We start from the raw sequence: 9,251 nt of genomic DNA on the forward strand, positions 1-9,251 counted from the left end.
CTGATACCACGGATGTGAGCAAGGCATAGGAGGACTGCAGGAGTAGTGTGTGCCCATGGGTGCAGGCCTGGAGAACACCGCCCATGCAGGGGGAGAGTCATAGAAAGCAAGAGGCCTTCAGAGGATCCACAACCTTTGGGACCTGACAGGGAGATTCAAGAGAAATCCTTAACTTTCTTTCCCCCACCCCTCTTGTCTCTGCCATGGGTCCTCCTCGTTGACAGAACCAAGCAGAAGTTAGAGGGCAAGGGAGCACCTGGACATAAGGCAGCCAGCCAGCCTCCTAGGGCAGAGCCAGAGGACATTAGCTGTCGGGGCAAGGACAGAGCGTCCCTGCCAGTCATCCAGTCCAACTCCCTGTTTTACAGATGAACTTCCACTGGCTGCCATCTCTCATTTTGGTGTTCTTTTCACTGCTTTACAATATCCCTTGCACACGGGTTCCTTATCATTTCCTTTAGTCACCCTTTTCCAACTCAGACTTTGAATTCTCATATACATGATGCACTCGGTGCTCCTGGAGCCAAGGATTTGTTACTCGTCTTCAAGACTGTATAGTGTTCTTTGATCATATTTCTGATCGTTGATAACACGCCATGCCAGTGTTAGAAAGCTTGTAATATTCATGCACTCTCAAAGTATTTTCCAGGTGCCACTTACTAGCATTTTGAACTTGGACAAGTCACTGACCTCTCTGTGCCTTGTTTCTTCATCTATGAAGTGAGTTCACTCTTATAATGACTCTTGTTAAATAAAGCACCATGCAAATGTTTGTTATTACATATGCCTTCCATAATTCAGTGGTGCATATCATGTCGTATGTCTAATGTTCATCTGGCTGATAATGTGCACTGCCAATTACAGAGTTAAACTCAGTGGTCACATTACAACTATTAAAATAAACTAAAGGCAAGAGTGAACTCAGCATTACACAGAACTGAAGTAAATATTTACTTTTCCAACAAGTACGTAATCCAATAACTAGAAACTAAAAACTTAAACTAATGAAAAAGTAGTGTAAATTTAGGTTTTATGTACAAATACATTCACATAACACCCATTTCACAAGCATCTCTAAAGCATTTATTTGTACTGGTCATTTTTTTAAATCCTCCTGCTTTCTGCAGCAGAGATTCCAATAGTAAAATAAATGGAAACAGTAGTACTTACTGCTCAGAGAAAGGTTACCCTTTGAGTCACTATGTGTAAAGCTTGTGTCCACATGTGCACATCAGGAGAAGAGGAGAGACACTGAGAAGCCTCTGAAGTATCTCCCAGCCACTAGTGAGACTGATAACCCAAGAAGAGAAATATGTGCAGGGAAGAACTTTGTTTCTTTAGAAATTATCCATTATTAGAACTGGAAAAGACCTTAGCCATCATAAGGGGCTTATGATAAGGGACTTGCCACATTGCTTTATTGAAAGAAAACCCATTTTGGAGCCTAACCAGTCTTGGTTTAAATTCAGACTCTGCTCTTTATGACCTCTGTGACTTTGTATGACCTTTACTTAATCTCTCTAAGTTTTGTTTTACTTATATTTTACTTATATTGGAGATAAGCTCAGCCAGTGTTGCTCAGTGGTTGAGCTTTGACCTATGAAGTAGGAGATTATGGTTTGATTCCCAGTCAAGGACACGTACCTGGGTTGTGTGCTCAATCCCCAGTGGGGGGCATGCAGAAGGCAGCCAATCAATGATTCTCTTTCATGACTGATGTTTCTATTTCTCTCTCTCCCTTCCTCTCTGAAATATATATATATATATATATATATATATATATATATATATATATATGTAATTTTTTAAAAGTACATCTCAAGATTTTGGGTGCTGTGAAGATCATGTGAATTACTACATGCATTCTTGCATCTTTGTAAAATGTTGCAATACTTGTTGATTGGGCAAGTCACTCTGATGACTTACAATCAAAGGAAAAACATGTCTGTTACCTATCAACAAAGAGGTGAATATCCCTATTGGGTGTGTGCTAAATTTATTCTTTGTATAAAAACTAACTTCAAATCTAAGTTATGTCTTCTCAAAATATTCCTAATCATTCTAACATGTATTTAAATATGCGGGGAATATGGGTTATAGTTTTTCTTAAACTTGTTGGTTTCTAATTTGAAAAAGAAAAACTATTTAGTAGGTAAAATGTGATGTGCAATTCTACTACACATTTAAATACAAGTTTTGGTGCTTATTTTTCTCCTTTTACCGTTGCTACTGTATGATAAAAATCTTCCTCAATCACCATTTTTAGAGGATAGAGTTGAGGAAAGGAAGTCAGCTAAAATGCAAACCTCTTTTTTTAATTGAATTTATTGAGGTGATATTGATTAATAAAATTATATAGATTTCAAGTGTACAATTGTATAATACATCATTTTGTATATTTATTGTATAGTTTGTTCACCACCCAAAGTCAAATCTCCTTCTATCACCATATATTTGATCCCCTTTACCTTTTACTACCTCCCCGACCTGCTTTCCCTCAGGTGGCCACCACACTCTTGTCTGGCTTCTTTGTTCATTTGGCAAATCTTAATAAAATGAAGTTGACTTGTACACTATCATACATAGTAACTTTGGGAACTGCAGCAAGAGGAAGCTGAACTCTAAGTCTCAAGGAACTTGTTAGTGGATTGGTAATAAATAGGTAAGAATTCTTTTAAATTAACATTCAATGCAAATGTTCTCAATGCTAATGTGAAAATTGGAGACATTGGCATTTGCCTTGTGAGTCATATTTCTTTTATTCAATTTGCATATGTTCAGCACCTACTGTATGCTAAGTGCTATGTTTGAAGTGGGGGTAGAACTTGAACAACATAGATAAAAAAGTCCTTGCCTCCCATGATCCTATGTTTTGCTGGCAGATACTGGTAAGTAAGTGGATTACAGTATGATAGTCACAAAGATAACAGAGACCAAGAAGAGCATCAGATCTAGACTTGGAGGAGCAACACAGGTTTCCCACAGAACTGGCATCCAGCATGACTAACAGATGAAGCCAAGTTAAAGTAGGGGCAGGAGTTGGAGGGGGCAACAGGGTGAGGTTAGATTTGACAGTTGCTGGAGGAAATATAATGACTTGTTTTATTTCAAATTCATGATGACAAATTGCAAATGGGCATTCAGGCAATTCTGCCCAAGGATATTCTCTAGTTTATTCTTTTCCCCATGCTCCAGACCACATTTTCACACCCCTTCCTCTCAAACCTCCCCATCACAACTCCACCCAATTCCCAGCTGATAACCTCAATTCATCCATCAAGGAGAAAACAGAAGTATTCACCTTCCTACACCAAAGTCGTTCACTGACCTGCACATGTACTGAAGTTCTTGCCTTCCCCCTCGCTAGCATAGAAGAGCTGCACTCATTGGCCAGCCCTTCCATTCGGCCTCTACAAAGCCATCCCCTTGTGTCCTTCAGGGCCTCATGCTGCAGATACTATCTCTTTATCCCACATTATAATGTCTTCCTCTCTCTGAAATGATTCTTATCTCACGGACACAGTCTATATCTCCCAGCAGTAAAATCTAATCCTCCCTTTATCCCCTATCACCATCATACAGCTCTATTTATCTGCTCCTCTTCTCAGCGTAACTGCTTAAGGGATCTTCTACGGTCATGGTCATCACTTTCTCTCGTTGCCTCTTCCTGCAGCCCACGCTGCATGAACTTTCATTGCCCCTACTCCACCTTGCTTGCCCTTGTCAGTGTCACCGATAGCCTCCATGTGGCCAAATTCTGTGCTCACTTTTTAGGCTCCATTTTACTTCACCTGTTCGGAGCTTTCAATAGAAGTGACACTCCCACTTTCTTGAACCACTTTCGGAGCACCACTCTCCTGGTTTTCCTCCTTTCTCACTGCTTCTTCTGTTTCCTACTCCACCTCCCCTTGGCCTTGAAGGGCCATTTCCACTTTCTTTCGATATCTTTTTTTTTCCTGAGGGATTTCATGATTTCTGTTGCTTTAAATACCATCTCTATCTTCCGTTCTTACCCCCTTCTGGGATTACAAACTCCTGTATCCTATTCCATGTTAATATCCTCCTCACATATGCATCTTAAATTTAGTCTAAGCAAAATAAAATTTGTAATCACTCAATGCTTCTATTTTTCTCATTTGTTGTAATTAGCTCTAATTTCTTAATTAATTTTTTTTCATTTCTCAAGCCAAAACTGTGTCATCTTTGATTTCTCCCTTTACCTTATTACCTCTCTTACACACAAGTGCTCAGAAACACCTGAATACTCTGCCTTGAAAGTATATTTTAAACATGTCCACTTTTCTTTATTGTCAGTAATAATAGTATTAGTAATGACACAGTATGTATTAAGTGCCTACTATATGCTGGGAAGAAGGGAGAGGGAGGGAAGGTTTGAGAACAATGGTGATGTCTGAGACGTCAGAATGAGGAGTAACTGAAAGAGAAACCCAGGTGGTGTGGGGGAGATAAGAGGCTGGAGAGGGAAGCCCTATAAATGTTCTTCAAGAGTTTGAGCTTTGTCCTGAAAGATATGGGGGCCCATTAAATGGTTTTAGGCAGGGAAATAAAGTAATTTATACTGGATTTATATAAATAATTTTGTTCATATCCCTTTTTCATAGATAGTATATAAAATTAGACCTCGGGTTAGCAGGTTAATTGGATTTTACATAGTACATTTCCTACTGCTTCTTAATTTCAAAAGAATGTGCTTAATTCCAGAAAATCTTATTGAAACTAGGCTTTGATCTGAAGTATGCAAGAGATTTTTCATGTTTTATAGTATATAAATTAGTACAGGAATAATTGTTTGCATTAAACACTTTTCTTTTGTAAGAGCAGAATATTTCAACCAATAACCAATAATTTATCCACAACCTTACTTGTTTTCAAACACCAAATCTTCCATTGACTTTTAAAAATGTAGCATAAGACTGCTGCTACCATTATGGAAAACAGTATGGAGTTTCCTCAAAAAATTAAATATGGAAATGTCATTTGGTCCAGTGATCTCACTTCTAGGAATATATCTTAAGAAATCCAGAGCTTCAATCAGAAAGAATGTATGCACCTCTATGTTTATAGCAGCACAATTTATAATAGCTAAGATCTGGAAACATCCCAAGTGCCCATCAGTAGATGAGTGGATAAAAAAGTGTGGTATCTTTATACCATGAAATACTATGCAGCAGTACAAAAGAACCTCTTATCCTTTGAGACAGCATGGAGGGACCTGGAGAGTATCATGCTAAGTGAAATAAGTCAGTCAGAGAAAGACAAGTACCACATGATCGCATTCATATGTGGAATCTAAGTGACAAAATAAACCAATGAATGAAGAGGATCCCAGAAACATGGAAGTATGGAATGTCAGAGGGAAGGCAGGGAAGAGTGTGGGTGGGTGGGTGGGTGGGAGGTAATCAACCAAAAACCTTGTATGCATATATGCATAACCTATGGACACATGGTACTGGCATAAGAACAGACGTATAGATCAATGGAATAGCATAGAGAACCCAGAAATCGACCCGAACCAATATGCTCAATTAATATTTGACAAAGGAGGCAAGAACATACAATGGAGTCAAGACAGTCTCTTCAATAAATGGTGTTGGGAAAATTGGACAGATACATGCAAAAAAATTAAACTAGACCACCAACTTACACCATACATAAAAATAAATTCAAAATGGATAAAGGACTTAAATGTAAGACGGGAAACCATAAAAATACTAGAGAAATTCAAAGGTAACAAAATCTCAGTGAAGCAATTTCTTCACTGATACTGCTTCTAGGGCATTGGAAACTAAAGAAAAAATAAACAAATGGGACTACATCAAAATAAAAAACTTCTGCACAGCAAAAGAAACCATCAACAAAACAACAAGAAAGCCCACTGCATGGGAGAACATATTTGCCAATGTTACCACCGATAAGGGTTTAATCTTCAACACTTATAGGGAAATCATACAACTTAACAAAAGGAAGATAAACAATCCAATCAAAAAATGGGCAAAGGACCTAAATAGACACCTTTCAAAAGAGGACATTCAGAAAGCCAAGAGACATATGAAAACAGGCTCAAAGTCACTAATCATCTGAGAGATGCAAATCAAAACAACAATGAGGTACCATCTCACACCTGTCAGAATGGCTATCATCAACAAATCAACAAACGACAAGTGCTGGAGAGGATGCGGAGAAAAGGGAACACTTGTGCACTGCTGGTGGGAATGCAGACTGGTGCAGCCACTATGGAAGACAGTATGGAGTTTCCTCAAAAAGTTAAAAATGGAACTCCCATTTGACCCAGTCATCCCGCTTCTAGGAATATATCCCAAGAAACCAGAAACACCAATCAGAAAGGATATATACATCCCTATGTTCATAGCAGCACAATTCACCATAGCGAAGATCTGGAAACAGCCTAAGTGCCCATCAGCAGATGAATGGATTAGAAAACTGTGGTACATCTACACAATGGAATACTATGCTGCTGTAAAAAAGAAGAAATTCTTACCATTTGCAACAGCATGGATGGAACTGGAGAGCATTATGCTAAGTGAAATAAGCCAGTCAATGAAAGAAAAATACCACATGATCTCACTCATTTACAGATAATAAAGACCATTATAAACTGATGAACAAAAATAGATACAGAGGCAGAGCAGCATTGTACAGACTGTCAAACTACAGCGGGAAGGCCGGGAAGGGTTGGGGGGCGGGAGAGGGGTAAGAGATCAACCGAAGGATTTGTATGCATGCATATAAGCATAACCAATGGACACAAGACGCTGTAGGGTAGGGGAGGCCGGGGGAATGTCAAGGGGGTGGGGGAAGGAAACATGTAATATTCTTTGTAATACTTTAAGCAATAAAAAAAAAAGAAAAAAAACCTATGGACACAGACAATAGGGTGCTGAAGGCATGGGGTGGGGAGGGTAGGGGCGGGCTGGAGGGGGTCAATGGGGAAAATAAAGGAACATATGTAATATTTTCAACAATAAAGAATTATAAAATAAAAAATAAATGAAAATGTGGCATAATCTTTGATTTGCCTGGTATTTTGTCCATTAAGGAATCCTGCCAATATTTATTCTTGAAGATATCTTCAGCTTTTTTATTTATGTTATTTATACTCTCTAATCTAGAACACATTCTTATAGCCCAATGGTTTTCAGACTTTTGGGGGCATTAGGAGCACACTGGGAACTTGTCTAAAATGGAGAGTCTTGGCTTCATCCTCAGGGATTCTAATTCATGAGTGAGGTGTAGGCCTAGGAACATTTTAACAAGCTTCCAAGTGATTCTCCTGCAGGTGGTCTGAGGGGACCACACTAAAATACCTGCTTTGGGAAAAACCTTTTACTCCTCCAAACCTGTGCTCTTTTCTAACACTACCCATGGCTTTCAATTCCTGTGGAGCCCATAATTCATTATATTACCCATCGGTCTATAGAATATTAGAAAATTATTAAACCCATAACTATAAGTAGAGAGTTTCTTAACTCTAGGAAATCATATGTTACAGATATTAACTAAGGCTAACCTTTGCTTTCAGATCCATCTTTTTCTTGATTTTACAATATGTAAGGAAGCATAATTTTACACACAATATATCTCTTTAATGATATGGTTTTATTGCACATGATCTATCATTAGGGAATTTATATCTCAAGAAGCTTAGCACATAAATAAACACAAACTGAAACAAAGTTTTCATACAGAAGTCCCTGGTTCTAAATCAGTCTCTAATCAACTTGCAGAAAAACCCTTGTTCAACTCACTTTGCAGCTCTGCGCTTTGGGATGCCTATTTAAATGGAGGAAGTATTTAATCCAGTATATAGTTACAAAGCACATGGAAGTCCTCAGATCAAAGACAAAATTCAAAGTAGCCCTAAGACATTGGAATAGTTAGAACTGTAAGGTTTTCCTGCTGGAAAATATCCTTGGAAATAAATTTCTAAGTTAATAAATTACCTTTAGCCTATGGGGCAGATGTTAAGGAGAGAACTAGGATTTGTTTTCATTTGATCAATTTTCTAAAGAATGTAAATCCATCCACCTATTCTTTAACGGTCCCAAGTACCTAACGATGGAAACATTCTTCCTTGGTCAGTTTCTGAGTCAGTGCAAACAGTGATCAAGGGAAAAGGCACACTAGGAAGATGGTCATTGGGTAAGACAGTACTTGTCTTTACTCAAGTCATCCCCAGCCAATTTCCCTCCCCTATTGCAAATCAGCCAAAATGAAAAGACTTTAGAAACGTACTCTGGTTAAACATAGTGTATTGAAGACATGAATTAATGCCACTCCATCAGGAAATTCCACCAAATGACAATGAAGGGGGAAATAAAGGGCATAAATATGTAAGTTAAAGAGAATAAAAAGTGACAGGTAAGAGATTATTTGCCAAGAACCTAACTCACTTATTCAACAAATATTTATTGAGCACTTCCCATGCAAGGCAGAATTCAAAACTATACGTAATTTGATACATATAATTTTTGAATTACTAGTAGAGCAATATGGTCTTGGATACCCCCAAAGTACTAGGGAAATCACCTGTTTCAGATTTGGTATTTTAATAACTATCTCTCTAAATCTAACATGTCCTTTTTCATGTTTTAACATTTCTGACATCAGGCGGTATCTTTAACATAGCCTGATTTTTATTTGTTTGAAAGTTGTTGGCCCTGGCCAAGTAGTGCAGTTGGTTAGGGCATCATCCTGATACACTAAGGCTGAGGATTTGATCTCCAGTCAGGGAACATACAAGAAGCAACCAATGAATGCATAAATAAGTGGAACAACAAATTAATCTCTCTCTTTCAAATCAATAAGTAAAATTTAAAAACTTGTTATTAAATTCATCGAGCCTTATAATTGATGATACCATAAAATAAAGAGCTTAGAACTTATAAACATAAATTTCAGAAAGTACTCCCAGCTTTTTATTAGTAATGAAACCAACAAATGTTCAGCCCTCCACTTTTCCCAGTCACATCAGAACCACATGCTTAATTATGGGTCATGGGTTGGTGTGCATCTAAACTAATTCAGGTGGGAAGCCCGTGTTTTCTCCAGTGTCTAAACCAATGCCCCACATGTGATAGGTGCTCAAAAAATATTTGGAAAACCCATGAAAGTATGTGAGTTAACAACCCTACATGGTCTCTTCTCTACCTATCCATGTGACTGACTATTGTCAACCACTTCGTCTCTCTTGGTCTATGTTTGCTCAGCTA

Source organism: Myotis myotis, unplaced genomic scaffold (assembly GCF_014108235.1).
Source record: "Myotis myotis isolate mMyoMyo1 unplaced genomic scaffold, mMyoMyo1.p scaffold_m19_p_7, whole genome shotgun sequence".
NCBI lineage: Eukaryota > Metazoa > Chordata > Mammalia > Chiroptera > Vespertilionidae > Myotis > Myotis myotis.